Source organism: Gymnogyps californianus, chromosome 5, assembly GCF_018139145.2.
Source record: "Gymnogyps californianus isolate 813 chromosome 5, ASM1813914v2, whole genome shotgun sequence".
In the NCBI taxonomy this organism is placed as follows: domain Eukaryota; kingdom Metazoa; phylum Chordata; class Aves; order Accipitriformes; family Cathartidae; genus Gymnogyps; species Gymnogyps californianus.
In genome coordinates this window covers 40,730,690-40,752,095 of record NC_059475.1, presented here as the reverse complement: position 1 = coordinate 40,752,095, position 21,406 = coordinate 40,730,690, and positions in this window count along the sequence as shown.

Sequence of the window (21,406 nt, the reverse complement as noted above, 5' to 3'; positions counted from 1 at the left end):
CGGACAACTTCTTCACGCACGCCGAAGTGAGAAAGGGAGGCAGCCAGTAACAAATCCAACGTCCAAACCAGAAGCCTGACGACTCTCAGCTATCGGAGTTTTGGTATTTACAGTTTAGATGTCTGCCAGGTATAGGCTCCAGGAACCAACCTCAGGCTAATCCAAACTATTGCAAATAAAGTACTGCAGCCATTTTACTGGAGTTTTAGGAAAGGAGTTGTATTGAGAAAGAAAAAAAAGGGAAGCATTAGTCTCAGGCATAAGGCAACTGCTCTACGCCATTGCACTTTGTTAGAGAACCGGAGTAGCTGTACACAAAAGACGTTTGCCAGAAAACGGTCTAAAAGGAAAACAAACGGAAAATAAACAATGCCGCAACCAAATTAGGTCAAGAGGCTCTTAAGTACACACACTGCACCGACAGTCAGATTAAATAACTGGTTCCAGGTTCCAGTTTTCCCCAGAAACACACTTCCTTCTTTCTAAATTACAAAAAATAATCAGGTACAGGGGGAGCAAAAGACAAACACACAGCTCACACATTCGCTTCTCTTCGGCATTTCCCAAGAATGGTCACTGTCAGTTTCACAGTCCTGAATCTACTAGGGTAACATAACAAAGAAACAATCTATGTATAACCACACAAGACTAGATTTTCACCTCAGCGTGTTGTAAAAAGCCCTACCATGTGCAGAAAGCACATATGTGGCTGGAAACAAGAAAAGCACGTTCCTACCTTTCCCTGGCTCCAGCAAAACAGAAAAAAACCCGCTACCCTCCTGCCCCCCCCCCCCCCCCCGCGAAATTCCTTCAGCTTTTCTCAAACTCTTTGAGGGAAATGAACCCGGAGTTCAAATTTGCAAGTTAAAAGATATGCGAGAACAACCATTGAGGGTACATGCATAAGTCCCACAGGGCTTTCTACAGGAACAAAGCAATTCCGTATCAGTCTATTTGCAAGACAGGAACACATTATCACCCAGTGTTTATAAAAACCGAAGTGTAAATAAAATGTATCTAGTTTGCCTAAACAGGCTAAAAAAATCCTTAGAGTGGATATTTAGGTTTTGCCAAGTTCTGTAACTCTTTACCGCTCCAGAACATCAGGTATTTTTAAGAGTTTTTTAACTAGAGGATGGGAAGAGAAAAAAAACAAAAAATAACCCCAAGAGGCAAGGTACATGTTTTCTCTAGCATACGAACAAAGGAACCCTCCCAGATCCCATCCGTTCATGCTGTGTGTCCTGAATTTGCGTATGACAGGGTCTCCAGTTCATCCCGCGGTTTATAACACGACGCCGTGCCCTCAAAGAAACCCATCCCTCAGCAACCACCACCCGGGCGGGAGCAGAACTCCCGCCACGTTTCGAGGAACCCCAACTGATTACGATTGAGGCGGCCACTTACTTGTCCGAGTCTCACACGGGTTCAACCACGAAACCGAACCGGTGTCTTTTTAAAAGGCACAACGGCCATGGCAGTTTTTGTGGGAAGAGCCACCCAGCCAGCCCCCGTCCCGCCTCCCTCCCTCCCGCGGCTGCACTGGGCGAGTCTCCCCGGGACGCTGCTCGCCTCCCGCTAGTTTTCCTCCCAGAAGCGTGATAGGAAGAGAGGGAAGATTTCCTCTGAGATCAGTTACTCCGCTACCTCCTGCCCCCAGACAAGCGGCAGGAGCCAGGCACCGCTTGCTCCCCAAAGCACGGGCTGGGAAGCTGTTGCACGTTGCTCCCCCGCTCGGCTCCCCTCAGGGGGGCTCCCGCTCCCTCTCCCCCGCCACGGCAGCTTGAACTGCCCCTTCAGCGACCCAACGCCCCACCCGCCTCTCCTCGCCCTCTGTAAGGCGGCAATCGCCTCCTTACCCCCAGGCTCAGCCAACCCCGAGGCTAGAGGCAGCAGGGCAAAGCCTCAGCCCACTTAAGGCGTTACTCACCCCGAAGGCAGCCCCGCCAACAACGCACTCCGGCGGCCGCCCCGACGCCGAGCCGCCCGCGCTAACTGACAGACAATTCAAACCCCAACATCCGCCGCCGTTCCGGAAGCGGGGAGCCGGCCCCCCACTCCGCTCCGCCCCATGCCGCGCCCCCATCCGTTGCATCGGCGCTCGGCCACCTTCGCCGGACACGCCGGCTCCGCGGGCGGAGACGTTGCGATCCTGGAGATCGGTACTTGACTTGGAGGGTCCGGCGGCCGCGGCGGGCCCCCGGCGCTCCGGCCGCAGCTGCGCGGCCGGCCCGAGGGCGGCGCTGTGTCGCCGGGCGCAGCGGGCGGGAGCTGCGAGGGGCCGGGGGGGTCCGCGGCGGCGGTCGGGCCCACATCCGTTCCCCCCCCCCTGCTGGGGGGCAGCGCTCCCGGGTGGTGGTGTTTTACGGGAGTGCCTGGCTTTTGGGGACGCCGGGGAGAGGGGCGCCGCCGCGCAGAAGCAAAACCCGACAAACGGCTGTGGCCAGGGGGTAACGCGTCGGCAGCCCGGCCTGTCTTCATCAGTAACCTCTGTCCGGACAAGGCGCAGGGTCTCCACAAACTGTTTACCCTCAGCCCTTGCAAACTCTGTAACACCAGGCAGTCTCTTCCAGAAAGCCTGTTTTGGAGTACTTGCCTAAGGAAACAAGAACTTTTTTTCTGAGATAGCCACTTGGTTTGTCTTTAAATTACTGTCGTTTTTTAAATGGAGCTGGTTCTCAAGGGGCCTAAGCTATCCCACTGCAAGGCTGCAGTGCTGACCTGTTTTTCCCATAGCTGATGGGAAACCCACTTGGACACAATGACATTTGCTACAGCAAAATGGAGTTTCTCAACTAAAGCTCTGTATTTGATGTTTACATTGTTTTGCTGTCTGAATGCCGCTGTAATGGTGGACCGTGTCAAAAGGAAGCTCAGTCCAGTGGGCTTGGGGACATAGGCGAGCTCTCCTTCCCTGTCCACTACAGCTGGGCTGCTGCAGTCCCTCGGCCTGAGGTCCAGCCGGTGGGAATGCTGAGCTGGTGTCCTCAGTACAGCACCCACCCACCAGACAGTGTCGGTAGCAGATCTCCCACCTCATCCCCCCCCTACCCAGGTGGGTCTCTCCACTACCTGGTCCAGACCTATATTCCCCCCGGTAACTTGACTGTCAAACCTGGAGTCTCTGCAGTACCTGATACCCAGACCCAAGCTCTCTCCAGTAGCTAGGTCCCAGACCACTTACCTTGTTCGCTAGCTACCCTGGCTTGAAGTTCACTAGCGGCACACACAGACAGAACAGAGAGCTTCCCCGGGAACGTGGTTAGGACTTGGCTAGGCAAGTGTGCTGACCAGCAGCTTGTTTTCACACAGCTGGCCCCTGTTGTCCCACTGCCTCTCTGTTTTCCTGTGCTTGTTCGTCCTCAATGTACCTTTGTCCCACACTTTCCCCATCTTTGGCCTTTCCCCTAAAAATCCCATAATGCATTTTGCACAATCATACAAACGCCTTAAAATATCCCATAATGAGTTTGTTCTTTCCTGAGAGACTTGTGATAATCTTCCTTCCCCCTCATCAGTTAGAAAGTTCCAGTTGAGTCTCCTCAAGTGGTTCCTTCAACGGCCCATCAGTGGCCTTCGATTTCTGGTCTTTGGTATTGTCTCCGTTATCTCCTGGGTTTGTGTATCTGGGGCTTAATTATTTCTCCTGTCTGTTGTCCAAGTCTTGTATGTTAAACGGCTGTTAATCAGATATCCTCAGAAAAAAAATGGTTATTCCACATATCCTTACAGTGTGTACTTCTGAAAAAGAAGAAGGGCGTCTCTGGATGTGAAACAGGGCAAAAGGTAGAGATAGACAATTATAGGTAATTATTGGTTTGCTAAAAAAAAAAAAAAGTGATTTTTAACAAATTACATTGGTTTTCCTAAATGTGCCTCAGTATGGTGGGTGTCCCATTTTACCCAATAACTGAGCACCTACATACTATATGAAAAATCCAGAATAGATTCCATCTTCCTGCGTGGATTTGAATCTACATGTTCAAGAAGTGTAGACTATCATTCTCATCTGTACCCTCTCTGGCTTGCTGACTATTCTAACATATAAAAGGAAGTGTCACACTGCCAATGGGAATGACAAGCTTTAATGTTGTCTTTTGAGAGTCAGGGGTTAAACCACAGTCTGCCACATTCTGGATGAATGTCCCAAGTAATGGTCTGCTGAATAAAGAATGTTGTTACTATTATACTACCTCCATCTTTTGTAATGTATACCATTATTCCCTTTGCTGTATGCTGATAATTTCCAAATACAGAATATTCCATTTTGGCTCAGCTGATATGTTCTGTTAGATTTTTTTATGTATATTATTATCAGTCAGAAAAAGCCTGAACATTTTTGTTTTCTTTCAGTCTTTATCAGTCATTCAGGTAGTCCTACCCAGAAGGGAGAAAAAGCTCTAAAGGAAGAATTAACATTTGAATGTGTCTGTGTTCTGCTGGGTTTTACGGATTTTTTTTTTAATGAGACAGCCTCAGACATTTTTCTATATTTATGTAAAAATCTCACAAGCAGTAACATCCTCCTCTAAACATCTGAAGTATGATAGGCTGTCTAGAACTCCAAATCACGTATGGAGATGCTCAGGCATGGCATAGCTTGTTAAGTTTTTAGGACCTAACCGTGATGGCAGCATTTTATACTCAATTTGCATGGTTATATATTAATAAAATTAAAAGAATAACTAATCAGGTCCTTTTTCTTTAATTGCTTTTAGGAGAAAGGTGGCCAGCTTACCTTAATTTTTTTTTTTTTTAATCATGGATTCTTTTGGTTCCTTTGTTTTCACATAACCCTTTGAAAAGTACTAGCTCACTATTTACCACAAAACACAAATTTTTTTTCCCTAGTTCTCCCCTATTATCTTTTCTGGTCCTTGTTTGAATGTTTTGATCTGAAATCACTTCTGACTGTTCTTGGTGTCTTTTGAACTCAAACATACCACCTCTTGGCAGCAGGAATTTCCTCACAAAACAGCAATTTCAGGTCTCCTGGTACCGGGTTGCTCAGATAATAAGCAGGTATGTGAGCAGCAGTGGTCAGGGGTGATATTTCTCCTGCTGTGAGATGGTGTGGCTTCACCCCGCAGAGCTCATCTGCTGCCTGCATTGCTGTGTTCATTCTGGGTCAGGAGCTTAATGTGTCTATATAAATGCAATACCACTCTTTCACTCCGTGGCCTTTCAGACAGGACATAAGCTAAATTGCTTATAATTTTTCCTTCCCGAGCTAAAAGTTTAAATGGTGCTTCTCTTTTGATGTGTCTGAACACTGTGATCCACAATCAGCATTCTGCAGAGGGCAAGGCAATTGTGTTGGGGAGATGAACCCTGGGGGAACAACCGCAACAACTGCGATATCGAGGTGAAAGTGATTACACACATTGTATCTGTTACCCTTCCTGAAGTTGAGAAGACACTTAAAATTACCTTTCGACACGTGATGACCGGTTGTAGTTTATGTATCTTTGTTTTTTTACTTGCTTGTTTATTGAGATTTTTAGGTTCATTAAAAAACTTATGAAGTTTTTCCTTTTTCATCCTGTAAATAAGAGGCAGGAAAACTTCCACTTACCATCTCCCAATCCAAATGAACAAACTCTAGCCTGTAGGTGTAAACGTGCTGTTTTGCTTGAATAGTTTATGTTGGTTTATGTTTGAAAGTTATATTTAAATGTCAGTTAATACTTGCCTTGCAGAAAGCATTTTGTAGAGTCATTAATTGCAGACTGTGGGTGATGCTGATGATACTTCATGGAGTATTTGATTAAGATGCAGCCAGCCAGCCACAATATTTTTTCAAAGAGTAAGATACATCCTGTTTTTTAAAGGACAGGAGAACACTGTTAGGTCTTAAAGAGAAGTGGTGTTACACAGCTTCTTCAGCACTCTGAATTCATTTCTATAAAGAGAAATACTTTTGGTTCAGAGACTTATAAAATATTCCAAAAGAAAATTGTATCTTTTTTGTATAGTAAGTAGCTTTAAGGAAAATAGGTAGTTGGGAAAATGTTTTGATATTCTGCTGCCACTTAGTTCTTTGAACATTGAAGTCTTTCAGTATTTCTTAAATCTTTAGAACAGGTTAAGGTTTCTTGAGATGTTCATTTGAGTATACAAATATTTTACATAATTTGAGAGATAGGTAGCCTTGCTTATGAGATTCCTAACCCACCTCAGGCAAGAATCTTATCTATAAAGGTTAAGTAGAATATAAAACATTTTCTTTAAGCATCTAAATAAAATACTTATTTTAAAGGTGGGCAGGGGTTGTTCCTTTAAGGGCTGGTATTTTCTGTTTAGTTTACTATAGAAATCTTAAAGTTTTTATAGATCAGCAGAAGTAAGCAAACTTAGCTGAAATCTGTTGAACCGAAGTACTTCAGTCAGATAGACTGTAGTCGGCTTACTTATCGAGTAATAACTAAACAAACAAGTCCATATCAGTGCAGAGTGAAACAGGTTACCTTAAGCCATCCAAGAAGACTCAGATGAATGAGCAGTCAGTGGATGCAGAAACAGAAATTTCTCAAGCATCTCGAAGTCAACCAAAAGTGTACATCAGATGATGGCTTTTTTATTTGAAGAAGATTTCTATCTGTTCCCTCCTTAGCATGTTAATTCTCCTAAAAGCTCATGGAGAACCTACTGGAGAGGTGATGAGTACTAGTTGTTCTTAATAAAATAGGACTTGTTATTGTTTTGCCGATCCTTAATGAGGATGTCAGAAAGAGTCCCAGATTTTGGAAACCATGGGAACACATCCCTGAATTGTCACTGAGGGTTGACCATCATTTAGAGCTGTCTTTAAATTCCTTTCACCTAATATTCAGTCAATCATATTTTCTTTTTCTTTTCCTTCGATACTGATGCTCTGAACATCGTTCCCAACTAAGATGGATGAGACCTTTATAATTTTTACAGATACAGGGACAAAGCTTCACACACCAAAAAGGAAGCTGCCCTGACAAAAGTAAGTTGGGTTTTTTTACATAAATGTTTTTTAAAGACCTTTGGGTTTAACTGTGACAATCAAGATGCTAATTTTGACTTCTCAGACAGTGGTAGATCATCCTTCAGTGCACCCTGCAAACCCTTTGTTTTCATTAGACCCAGAAAAGACAGAAACACAGGTCCACTCCCATGTGAAACCGGTGGTGTACCCTGAGGGAGTATGTGATTGTCCTGTGGTGCACAAATGCCTTTGAATTACATATGAATGAAGATCCCAGCTCCAAGATCCAGAATGCCTGTTGCAATTTTGTTGGTTTGTAACACTTCGTCTCTTTTCAAAAGATTTAGATGCTAATACAGGAATTTCACCATGGAAGATTAGTTCTGGAGTCTGACAAAAGCAGAAGAAAAATGGTGATGGCCTCAGTGAACTCTCTGCTGATGTACTCCACTTAAGTAAAAAGCAGGAAGGTATCAGGGGGTTACGATATCTACGTTTTGTTTGCCGCGATAAAGAGTCTGGGAGGGAAGGGCCTATGCAGTGCTCTCATGAAGTTCGGGGATAGATGTAAGGAAAATACCAGATGAGCTAACACCAGCCAAGGAAGCATTATTCACTGGTGACAAATGAGTATGAGTCTTGATTTTTGTATTTGTTACCAATGATTTCTTTTGTATTTACAGAGAAAGGAAATTTGATCTTAAACCTCTTTATTATTTCTTCTCAAGCGCTGAGATGAGGTTAAATTTTCAGCTCTGAAATGGCTAGACAACCTGAAATCTTGATTGTTTTAATGATTATGATATGTTCTGCGCCTGAATTCAGCTGTGGTACCCTTACATAAGCATTCTGTGTTTAATTTACTATCCTCCCATTCCACCGAGGAAGACCATCTTTGGAAAACACAAATAAGTTTGGTTGAGATGTTGTCTCATAAGTGTTATCTCATTGCAGAAATTCAGAGCTGAAACTCACTACCACAATCCATGATTATCCAGACTTCTCACATTCTGCAAATTGCCCAAGATCTGAAAATTGGCTAGACAAAAGATTAAAAATAGCAGGTGATTATTTAGTTCCTTGAATATATTCTTTTATTGGATCACTATCAAGGGAGTACAGCCTTTATTCTTTTCAAATATGCAAATAGTTACAAATAAATAATTTTATTATAAAATTGATAGTTTTTAAACTAGAAGCATGGAAAATTATTCCTATTAAAAAGTCTGTTCTTCTGCTTAGGCATTTTTCCTTTTTCTAAGGTATGAGTGTAATAGGAGAAGAAGGTTCTAATATACAGCTATAAGACCACAGTATTAGAACTGTGCACTGAGGACCAGCTCTGGGGTATAATTTAAAAGGCAAATAGAAAAGTGCCAGGACCTGACATTGTTCTCTTTTAATGCATTCATAAAGCTGTGTTTCTTACAACTCTGTTTGCTGCGTCACTTACCATGAAAAATATAGTATTGTATTTGTTTCAAGTTCTGCATTTATTGTGTTGATCTACATCTTGTTTGTGAACAGTCAGAAGAGAAGTGAACTCTTACTCATATCAAACTACTCATACCAAATTATTAGTTAGATGCTGTAGAGGAGGTAATATATTTTAAATGACTGATCTAGTCAATTGTTAGGCTGCAATTGGCTCATATATGAAGACCTGAAGTCATCCTGTATCTCCATCACTTGAAAATTGGAAAAGAAGAACTTTTCCTCTAATTTTTGTTTTAATAATCATGTCTGAGAGATAAGTATTCTATGAAATTCCAGCATTTTTTAACTGTTTAGCTACCAAGTCACTTTCAGTTGTATAGAGAATTATTTAAAGATGCTCTATTCATCCACAGGTGTTGACAAGGACAGCATGTAAAATACTACTTTGTCCTGAAAGCAGTGTACTGAACACATGTAATGGCTTGCAAGAATGAGTGCTAGTAGCTAAGAATTTCTTCAATCTAGTGAATTTTCATTAGTACTCTTGTCAAAGGAAGATAGGTTTGCGTGGGAGAGGGCTTAGCTGTACAAATTCTGTGAATCGACTGCGGTTGATTAAAACTAGCAGAGGGTAAGTGAGCTTCTTTATTGACATGTACTATTTATACTGCTTTTAGGAGAGCACTCTGTTTGCCAAGTTTACTCACTCAAAATAATCTTTGGATAATTTCAGCAGTGAATGCTTTCAACGTTCAAATTTTAGCTCTGAAAGCACAGTTCACTACAGTGCTGATCCTTTGCTCAGTGTCCTAGATGTTACGGCTGTGCAAACTATGACTGACAAGGTAGTGATAGTCAGATCAAGCTAGAGTTGAACCCTAATCATCCTGCTTATGGAATGATGTTTATTTATATCAGGAATTGATATTTTTCTCATAGCTCTGAACCAGTTCACAATTTATTGATAGCTTTCCAAATTATTAATTGGGAAGTGTTATGTATTTGACTTTACATAGACTAGAACAGTATTTAGGACATTTTTGTTGCCCTGTCATGGAAGCTCTGGAGATGAATACTGGGCCTCCTTCCTGAGGTCCACGATGTTGCTTGAACAGTATTGTTGTAAAAATAGAAATAAAAATTAACCTTGTTTGATGTCAACACTCCCCCAAAGCCCCAAACCTTCACAATGTTAAAATCACTTTTGTCTCTAGTTCCTTTGATTCTGATCACTATGAACTTAATTTTCCTTTCAATGACCCTGAGTAAACATGTGGCAGCCTGGTGCATACTGCTTTCCAAGTCTCTCGAACTTCACAAGCAGACTTAAATTATCGTTGTTGTATAAACAAGAATATCCAAAATGACTTCATCTGGATTAAATGCTTTTGAAAAATGACAGTTATTGCCCTGGGGGCTTGACCTGGGTTTTTTCTATGGAATAAGGTAGATCACTGGGGAGTGGCAGTGTAAATTTCTTCATGCATTGCTGCCGCTTGATTCAATTGTACGCTTGTGGGGACTGAGTAAGCAGATCACGTTCTGAAGTCTGAGTCTTTGTATCGTCTCAGCAGGCTGCAAAGTGGTTACTTGTAATGGCTAAGGTGGTGGCTGCAGTGATATGGCTCCCTCCTCTAAGTTATAAAAAGAAAAAATACCATTTCATTTGTATGTCATTACACAGTACCGGTCACCACCAGTCTGGTGTTGGTCTGAGCCAAAGACACCCAAGGAGAAAGACTCTGCCTCCCTCGTCCTGGTTCTCTGCCGGACAACCCTGAGCCAAGCGGCTGGGGAGGCAGAGGTTCTTTTCCACATTCTGGCACTGGCCAAAATTGTCTCATTTTCCCCTGTCTCAGCTTCCCAAGCTGTAGTGTACGAAAAAGGATGTTGACTTTCTTTGCACCATTCTTGGAAGAGATGTGGGCATTACTACCAATTGATTTTCCTAAGATTAAAATTTATACACTTAAGCATAGGTTTTGAAACTGATTTACTTCAATACTCTAAAAAGTCTAAAAGCGTTTCATATATCAATCAAGTGGGTTACTGTTGTTATCTGTTGTTGTTTCTTGAAGTGTGACAAATTCAAATCAAAGCTTGGAATACAGTTAGTTCCCTACTGAAGCAGAGTTGCAAGTGAAAATTACGGAAAATCACCACTAGATGGAGTCAATGATTTTCTAAATTATTCTTCATAGCTCGATATAATAGAGTTGCAAAATGATTATGATCGCTGAGTTGTTAAGTGGAATATGATAATTTAAGTAGCTCACCTGTATCTTGTTATAATTGCATTATCTGTTCTTTAAGCTTTAAAATTCTATGATTTTTCACCTCATCTAAAAATATTTTTTACAATTTGATGCTGAATAACAATATTTTAATAGAATTCTTTATTAGACTTAGAACATCCTGTATCAATGCTTACATTCCCTATTCAGGTCTCTAAGTTGTTCTTATGATTCTCTTCAATCCTGTCACTTCAAAGGGTAAGTTCAATTCTAGTGGTTTCATCCTTTTTAGTAATTATAAATTGATAAATAGGGTGAATTGCCATACTTACAATTTTTAGTTCACGTTTAAATAAAAATACTGTTATGCACTGTTCTGAAAAGCAACTTGGAAATCATCAACAATCATGAAATCCCAGTTGTTAGGAGTAAGCTGTGCTAAATTTACAAGCACAAAGATTCGTCTGTCAGGATCTGCAAACTTCACCTTAGACCAGGATTATTTTCATTGCAAGTGTCATCCAAGTGAAACTGTAATAATTTTTTCATGTTGCATTACTTAGTATCGTCTAGGTTCCTTATCTGAATATAGCTAGCCAGCCAAAAATTTCATTCATTTTTAGTCCATAAAATGTAATTTGTTTTTACCAAAGAGGTGTCCAGATGTGCCAGCTTTCTTCCCATGGGCCGTTACTAACATGTCACTTCTGAAGTTGTGCAGAATATACAACCATTCTCAACTTCTTCATTTTCTGAGATTTTTGCCCTGCAGGCAGAGCCATTGTGGTTGTCTTTTGTACAAAACAAAAAAAGGAGAAAAGATTTCCCTTCAACAACATTGCTCTTCTTGGACTACAAGTACCAGGCAGATTTTTAGTAATTTGTTGAAGAAAACCACTTCATTTCTGGCAAAACAAGCACGTGGCAGTGCTTACAAGGAACTCTTTCACTATTTAGTGAATATAATCACTAGTTCAGAACTCTTTTACCAGTGCTGGATCTCTTCTAACACAGCTCTTACCTTATTTTGTTTCTTCTGTTAATAACAAGAAAAAAAGTAATAAAAAGAAAAATCTCATCTTACACTTAATGTTTCTGTTACTGGGCAAATTAGTTAATGCTTTCAGGTTATTACTTTTACCCAGCTTCTTAGAATATTCATTTATACTAATGAAGGAATTATTAATGATACTGAAAACAGAAGATAACAATTATGGATATGTATACTACATAGTGAAAAAACACACAAACAGAAAGATATGTATTATTTAAATATTATAGGAAAAACAATGAGAAAAGTATAACTTTAAAATCTGTTGTTGGCTCTAAATATAGACAGTTTTAACTATTTAAAGAATGCAGATTACTTACATCTTATTTTTAATTATCCTTATCAAAAATGATACTGAAAAGAAATTAAGAGATTTATGTGAATCCCTTACTCGCTTCTTTTCGTCATCTTGTGTTTAGTGAAAAACATAAACAAAACTGATGAGGAAGAAAAGAAAAACAGACTTTTTTGAGCCAAAAGCCTGTGCTTTGTTGTATATCTAAAGTCTGAGCCCTATTATTCCTGTATAATATTACTGTAGAATTCAGTCATATTCAAGCCTATCTGTAGGTAGCTTTTTCTATTCAGGTTGCTGAAAGCCAGACTGAGAATTTATCTAAATTCTGCTAATTATTTTTGGTCAAGTATTGACCAAAGCACAATTATTTTGTAGACTAAATTCATGTTCTTTTAATCAACTACTGCTGCAGGGCCATAGGTTTCAAAATATACACTACAATTACTTTCATACATAATGATGTAGCTAAGACGTTAATAGTTTGTGGTATGTTTTCACATCTAAACAAGTAAATGGGTTTATGCAACAATTGTGAAGTCACACACTAACAAATTAAATGGAACACATTAGAATAAGCAATTTATATATAAGCTTAATTTTGTAAAGTTTACAGAGATGATTTTTAAACCATGTGTAGGCTCAGAGTCAGCTATATTGTGTATCTGATGATATAGTCATCTCTCGGAATAGTTTGTTTCATTATCCAATTAATTTCAGAATTATATCATATGGATTTGATGTGTTTGCTTTATGCATTCATAGCTGTTATCAAGAACTTTAATGGCTTACTAACCCCCACCTATGAATAAAGCTTTTTCCTTTGTAAAACTGGAAGGATGTGGTGGAATAGAAGCAAGAAGAGTTTTTACACCTCCTCTTGTCAGTCTGAATGATTCACTAGTCATGGTAGGCTGTATGCGCTATATCAATACAATTAAATAATCAGTACCTGTAAGTTAAATCACTTCTCACACCCACTAGTGAAAATATGACAATAAAGCTATTCCCATTATAGTTTTCTTTTTTCATTGAAAGTAATTACATATAGTTTAAAGACTACAGCTACAAGACATAAAAAGATACCTAAAACTTCTTCTCTGTAGGTAATAAACTAAACAGAAGAAAAGATACATTTCTGTAGAAGTACAGTATATAATTTTTACAGGGACAAGACACTGAGAGATGGTAAAGTATCTTTTGTTTATTTAATTGTAGGCCCTGTAAATGTCATAAGGTCCTAGCCAAACAGTATTTTTGACTTGAGAATTAACTGCATGATGCCGTAGTTATAAAATGAACATATAAAACATTTTTTTTAAAAAGTGAAGCATTGGTTTAACACTTAAACTCATTCAGTAGGAAGAAGGTGCTTATTCTTACTACGAGTTGCATGGCTAGATCTTCTAATAACTTGCATTGGGTCTTGACAGCTCTAAAGCTCTGCTAATTCCATGTAAAACCTGTGGTCCGTATATTAGATCTCCGTTAGAAACACAGGTGGCAACAAAAGTGTTTTGCCACCTGTTCGCAGAGTTCTTTATCTAAAATGAAGTTGTTACCGATGTCGTAGCTATAGTGGAAAAAATATTATGCTTAATAAGAATTAGTACCTCTGAACTTGTGACTTTCTTAATCTACTCTGAACTATATCCACGCACCATGAAAAGTCCAACTCACTGTCTTTTTAATTTGATTTTAACAGTGCCTTAAAGAAATAGTGAGAAAACTATAAGGTTAATCTCTAAGGTTTATGTTCTACAATGATTCATGCTCTAGAGGTGGACAGGCCAACCTTGGGCTCTCTGTGTCTTAGAAATGGAGATAAAAGGTAACTCCTACCTTTTGTTGTGCATGAGTAATGGGTACCTAAATAACGTAGCTGAGCTCTTTTTGACACCATCAACACCAGCTTATAAAACAAATCATTACAGGGAAGCTCTAGGTATGAAATTTAGATGTTCAGTCTAGACAGTACAATCAAGCATTAGTATTTTGAGGCTGCATGTAGCATTCAACACGCATGAAAGGAGATGATATATATTATACATTGTCTTTTGGTAACTTAGGTGGTCATTTTAATGGAGGGAGGATAATGAAAACTTAGAAGTGATGCAGCTGGCCATCAATGAAGAAAGGCTAGAAAAGGAAGCATCTCAAGGCATTTTTTTGCAGGAAGGTTTCATTTTGCCTTGTAAACTCTTGTATATACCTCTGTCACCCTGGAACTCTACCTTTTTACTATAAGAAAAAGGAAAGAATTCAATTTTGACCTTTTAGACTTTCTGTCCTTTTGCCACACTTAGAATGAGTATAAATGTCTAATTAAAAGGCAGATGAGTTTGTCTCAATAAGAATTTATATTAAAGTTTCTCAAGCAGGGAAAGTATTATATGAGGAATTTACAGGGCAGAGCGAGAAATTTTGAGCAATACATCTTGACAGACTCATTTTGTTGGCTTGCAGTGAAATGGACTGCAGACTTCATGTACTGAAGCTTGAAAATAAACCTAATTTGGCGTTTATCCATGAAACTTAAGCAAATAACCTTTATTTTATAGTATAATGCAATGCCATTTTAGAATGCACAATATGTCTTCACTATTGATAGAGTCATAGGAAGGGAGGTGGCCGCACTGGAGGCTTTTGGGACAGACAGCGTTATTAGTGTTGATACATTATGGGAGAGGTACTTGGACTGCAGGAAGCTTTTTTTTTTGCTGGACACCTATGGCAACAGCAAAAGTTAGTGCTGATATTAAAACTGGCACTTTTGTTACAGAATTCACAGCTAATCTTAAATGAACAGGCAGAGTTAACATATCTGATAAATTACTGCTTGAGGATGCCTGCAGACTAGCCAGATAGTGCAGCATTGGTTGCTCCAAGACTACAAAATGCACCCCTCCCCCCCGAAACACAATTCTGTTATGTGTCTTTTAGCAAAGTATATGAGCCAGCTAGCCTGCATCCATAATGCCTTCTGAGACTCTTTTAAGGGCCAAGCCATTCATATGCACACTGAAGGTCTTCAACATGCCCTCGAGCCCTTCCTAAGCCCTTAAGGTCCTGTGACATACCATGCAAATACAGGTATGCTGAAGTGGCCTTTGTTCCTCTATAAGCGCATGTATGGTGGTGGTCTGTAGTAGAGGTCAGTGCAGGAATGGTAGAAAGGAACAGACAAGAAGGAGAATGCTGAGAATTTCTGTTCATGTCTGTCACAAAAGATACCTGGTAGTATTTCTCCCTGCTGAGTTTCTCACCCGTGCTTCCAGGCTGGCAGTGAGATTCACAGGAGTTTTATGTCATCTGCTGTGCACTGACCATACTAATTGGGATAAAAGGTCTTGTGATGAGCAGACTCATGAGAAAGTGAGGAATGGCCTGGGATGCCACAGAGAAGGCTATTCCCACAGCTGAAAACTGCATTTTCTTCTCTTTTTGTGTGTGTGAGGAGAAAAGTGCTTTTCCCAAAATTGATACTTGATGGCTAGGCTACCCTTTGGCACACCCTGGGAGAAGGCAGGAAAAAGATCTGCTCAGTTCATCAACTATTACCTTGCAGAGCAGCTTAACAGGTACAAATTGTACTTGAAACATGTGCAATTAACCCTGACTAATAAAGTCTGTTGTGATTGGGTAAGGGTGTTAGATATGAGAGGTTGTTAAAACAGGTTACTTAGAAATGCTGGCAAGATTTGCTGGAGCGGAGGCTCCAGAGGGTTGGGGGCAGGGGGCATGCTGCCTTTTGAAGCCACAGGCTGGAGGAGGATATGAGTTGCAGCTACGGTGATCCATTCAGGTCATGCATGTGAAAGTTTGGCAGGCCCTCTTCCAGGCCTGAGCGTACATTTTGCTTTCATTTGTGACAATGCTGCATTCTGCACTGATGCGGTGCATCCCCCCAGCAGGTATGTTACAGCTGTGGCAGCATGAGTAGTCCAGGGAACCAGTCCTAAAAACACGAAACAGGCAAGATAATGGACTGTAATTAGTGAATTTTGTGAATGCAATGTTACAAGCTGGGCAAATGGCAGCGGGTAACTGTTTCCTTTATGTGGGCAGATCTCTGTAACGTCCCATTTCCTGGAGTGGCTTAAATTGAACTTTGGTCTTGGGACAGTTTTTTAAACATTTGTCGTGATTTTTCCAGTATTAGGTGTAAGCCACATTTACATCAGTATGTGATTCATATCAGTAATTAGATCCTTACTGACACAGCTTAGTGAGCAGTCTGCTTATAATATTTAAGTCAACTATTTCCTTTCTGAGACAGAAAAAGTACTGTGAATAATTCTGCTGTGCAATTTGTGATTTTGTTGTGTAGGTCTTTGAAGTAATTCTTCCGATTTATTTATCTATCAGGTATTTCTCCTGATGCTTGCCAAAACTCAAGATATGTCCTGTTATGTTTGAACCATATTTTGTATGTATCTCTTTGCCTTTCGTTTATTCAACAGTTAATATAAGCAGAAGGATACGAATTAAATTTTTAGCTGGAGTGCTGACTGATTAGTTTTCCAAGAGAAAGACATCAGTGGTATTATATATGGTTTTAAGATGCGCAGCACTGGTGATATTTATGAACACATGGTAGGTGTGCATAAATGACTATGTTTGTGTGCATGTAAAGTGGCATTTTATTGAAGAATCTGAGGTGGGTTGTCATGGAGATTAAAAGCTTTGAAATGCTGTTCATTGGTATTAGTTGTGTTTGCTGGGCATAAGGATATTCGTTCTGCTACTTCGAAACTTTCATTGTAAAAACAGTTACGCTTTTACCTGTATTGCAAAGGCTATTCTAGCAGGCTAAGTAAATAAAGACCTGATGAGCACATTCAACTTAAGGAAAATAAGCGGTGATATATTTTTGATTGACATTACAATTTTAGTTTCCAAGCCATTAAGATGCTTGTCTTTTAACTGTGTAGTGTTTCAGGCTATTTATAAGGTGGCAGAAAATTGTCAACTCCTCCAAACCTTCCTGCCCCCTACCAAGAAAAAAATAAAATTCTGGTCACTGGTAAATGAAAAGATTTTCTTTAGGTGGAAAAGCTATAGAAACGAAAAGCATCAAGTATGTTTTGCTAGCATTGGCTTTTACAGGATTATATACATTTTCAGCTTTCTCTGTATCAAAAGCTAGGAAATTTCTGGTGCTTTTTCCTTAAGTAATTAGAATAAAAACTTATAGACAAGTTTACCTTTGAAGAGCATTGTTTTCTGCATGAGATCATTGATGTGTTGCAATTAGTATGGTTGGTTTTTTAACCAATAAATCAAGGAAACTGCTGCAACAAATGTTGCATACGTACACAACATCACACACACTCTGAATGAGTAATACAGTTTTCATAACAGACTTGAAGTGATGATTATTAACTGGAATTACATATATTTATATTTAAACTGACACTACAGAATTCTTTTGAGTCTTGACAGATATGTGGAATATTTAAATGGAGTAATTGTAGTTACCAGACCTCCTGGGATTAACCTGCTGGAAAGAAAGTGACATTTTGCAAAGAGAAAAATGAATTTATAATGTGGAAAAAAGCTAAAAATGAGGTTATCGTGTGCCTGTTTATAACCATTCAGGAGGAAAATATGTTTACATGGAATCACTAATACGCTGTAGCGATATACTTCACTTACACTTAATTATAGAGGGGCTTTGAATATAACTTATTGGGTTCTATGTTTCCTGAAATAGAATAAGCCATACTGAAAGGAAACTTATCAGTTATTTTATTTTTGGTGCATTCGTGTTTAGGAGTTGATTCTGTGCTATTTATATTTTCATCAGGAATAACTCTACTAAATTCAACATGCTCTATGCCAATATAGAAAAATTACATCCAAAAGAGAACAACACCAACCTCTCCCTCTGTGGCACAAACTACTTTTGGATAAATCACACCCTTTCACTTATAAAAGGGACCTATTCTCTCAGGCATACTCAGATTTTCAATTAGAGTAGTTTCTTCAATGACAAACACTGCCTGCTGAGCTCTCCTGAACTGGAGTTGAACAGAATCACAGAATGACCACATAATTTAGGTTGGAAGTGACCTTTTGAGGTCATCTGGCCCCACTCAAAGCAAGACCAACTTAAATGGGTTACTCAGTACCTTGCCTGATTGAGTTTTGAGTGGTGGTGATGCCACAACTTCTCTGGGAAACCTCTTCCACTGTTTGACTATGGTGAAAATATTTTTCCTAACATCTAATTGGAATTTCCCATGTTGCAATTTGTGTCTACCACCTCTCATCCTGTCATTGTGCACCCTAGAATGAGTTTGGCTCTGTTCTTCCATACCCTCCTAGTAGGTAGCTGAAGACAGCAATAACATCAATAAGATCTCCCCTTTGCTTATTCTTCTTAAGACTGAACGAACCCACTTCTTTCAGCCCCTTCTTGTACACCATGTGGCCTGGTGGCTGGCTGGTACGGACAGCCAGTGTCCATGGAGATTGTGGTTGATTGCTAAGAGCAGAAGTAGAAAAATTCAGGATTAAGTGGAGAGAGGTTGTTTCAGAAGAAGGAAGCGACTAAGGAGGAGAGAGATCAACTGTTCCTTTAGGGACTTGCGAAAGCCCTGATGCCGAGCATATGTCTAATGCAACAGATAATGCCATCCATAAGCTGGCAAGGAAAACTAAGCCATAGGAACCTATGAAATTACAATTTAAGAGAAACATTGCATTCATGGGTATTGAAGTGGCCTTAACTCATTATCTACCTATGCACTATGATATTATCTACAGCATAAATAAAAGTGAGGCAATGTATATGACAACTGTATCTTCCTACATTATAGAATTTTCATCACAACTTTTACATTATATACAATAAATATAATGTATTTTTATTAATTTAACATATTTATCATGTTTTCTCACCATTCTTCAGTCAGGACACCATAAGTAATTTTCTTCCCCTCAGTGCTCCAGGCTAATAAATTGATAATGCATGACTAAGATGAGTTGAAACTCACACATGACCCTCCTTCTCCTTCTGTTACATGCCATTTAGCACCTAAAACCTGAAGTTACTACCATTGCTTTTCCTGTAACTATGGTTATTAGTTAACTTCAACTGCTATTACTAGGAAAAAAAAAGCTGTCACTAGTCTCTTTTTCGCAGCAAAAATTTCTCCTGTTTTTCCCACAGCACAGCCATTCAGCCTTTCCTGAAAGCTGCACTTGCCCAGAAATAGTACCTGCTGCTATGCTCTTTGGTCTCTTTCTCCCCTTGCCCAGACAGCAAAAGAGGATTTCAAAAGATATATCTACACTATAAATTGCTGCAATGAACCATGCAACTTGTTAACTGAATATGAGCATTTCTTTGCAAAACATTTGGCCAAGCATTTCTTGAAGGTAATCACATGCAATTCCAATTACAGAATGATTACCCCTTCCCTGAGATGTAACCATGGTAAATGAAGAGTAAATAAAGGAAAAAAACCCCAAACATGCAAAGTCCCCTTTAAAATGTTTTATTCTGTTCTTACACTATCTTCTATCTTCATCAGGGTAGTGTCAGCACCTTGTAGTTGTGCATTAAGCTAAGTGTATAATGAGTGGTTCATTCTCTTTCTTAACTTCTCCTCAGGGGGGAGAATTAAATGTGCACTCATACATCCTGTTTTGGTAGAGTTTTATTTTTTAATTTTTTAGAAGATTTATGCAGAAGGTGCCTTAACTGCAGAAAGTTGTCAGAATGAAGGACTCAGGGGACGGAGAATTACAGAGCAGAACATTATTACGTATCCTAGTAACTATTCTTTTAATCCTGTCTCAGCCTATGCAACCACAAAGGGGCAGAAGGAGGAATAAAGGCCTGTTTCCCTTATTTCCCAAATCTGCATATGATTCTACAAAGCAAGGCGAGCATTGAAATGCTTAACTGTTGGGAGCTCTGCTGGACAGTGGGATCTTCTCAGGTGTGTGGAGGAAGGTAGGTAGTGTCATCCCACTTGCCAGCTGTCCTAGGGGATTTCTTTTCAGGAGCTACACACAGTAAAGCCAAGCCATTTTGGAAGAGGGTCTGCAGCATAGGCCTTTGCTATTGAAGGAGAACGTACTACCTACCAAACAAGAGGTGACAGGTGTGTTTCTGAGTTCCTCTCGTATGAGACCACTTTGCACAGATACTAATTCTTCACTGGAGATGAGAAGCTGGGCAAGTATGGGAGTCAAAGGGTTGAAGGCTGCCTAGAGTTCTGCAAAATGTCTGCCTGCCCAGCAGCTATATATTAAAGAAGTTTTAATAAGATTTCTGTCTTTTTCTGTATTCTGTCTTTTTCTGTATTTTTGTCTTTTGGATTGTCACTGTGAAGGAAAGGTAACATTGTAGCAAAACTAAGTAAAATCTTTAGATAGAACTTAATAGATGTCTCCTTTTCCCCACGTTATTCTTTCACGTTTTGCTGAATATTGGGAGAATAAAAAGACAAGGAAGAGAGGGAAATATTTGCCTAATATGAAAGAGAGAGTTACAAAATGAGCATTCAACTTGAAGAGAATGTCAGGGAACAACAGTACCTTATAGTGCACTCTGAAAAATTGTAAAAAGTACAAAGGTTCGTAACATATTGTAAAGAAAATTCTTTAGAAATTGCTCTGTTATCTTGGAGGTAACAGACACACCATATGCTGTGTCTGGCAGTTGCTATGGCAACTACTTTTAAAATTTAAGCATGGGGAAACTATTGCCTAAAATCTCCATGACTTGGGGCCAAATCTTGCATGATGCTGAGCACCAAGGGAGAGTAAAAAAAGACATAAAGGAAATCTTAAAATATCTTTCTCGTTAGCTTTTGAAATTTTATCTTGAAATACTTATTATTTGTTTTGGGAGATTGCAAGCCCCGGACTCCTGAGAACATTGAAAAGGGGATGAATGGGATGATTGCAATATCTTAAATTTAATACCGTGCAAACTATTTGCAATAAAAAATAGGAAAAACCTATTTGTTCATAGAGGCATTTTACATAAAAATTGTGATATTTATCTGAATGTCACCTTTTTGTCACTGTTTTATGTGCTTGGGAGTTCTTGCCTAGAAGTCAAAGAATAGTAAAATTCCTGAAGGAAATAGATAGGAAGGTAATACATCTTAATAATCTGCCAGTACTTACTAAAAACTAGCATATGCAGATTTATTTCTGTGGAAAAGTAGTTTCAAGCTTTGAATAACGTTTGCACTATCCCACCAGCAGCCTGCATAATGCACTTCTGAGGCAAAAGAGGCTTAAAATATCAAATAAGGATGCTTCTAAGGAAAAATCAGTGCAAATAAAATTAAGAAGATTTTGTTCATCTTCACCTGAAAAGGTCTATTAGACCATGGTACAATGAATGCTGTTATAAACAAGTTCAGCACCTCAGTAACTGGATCTCCGTGATCAAGCTGCATCATAAA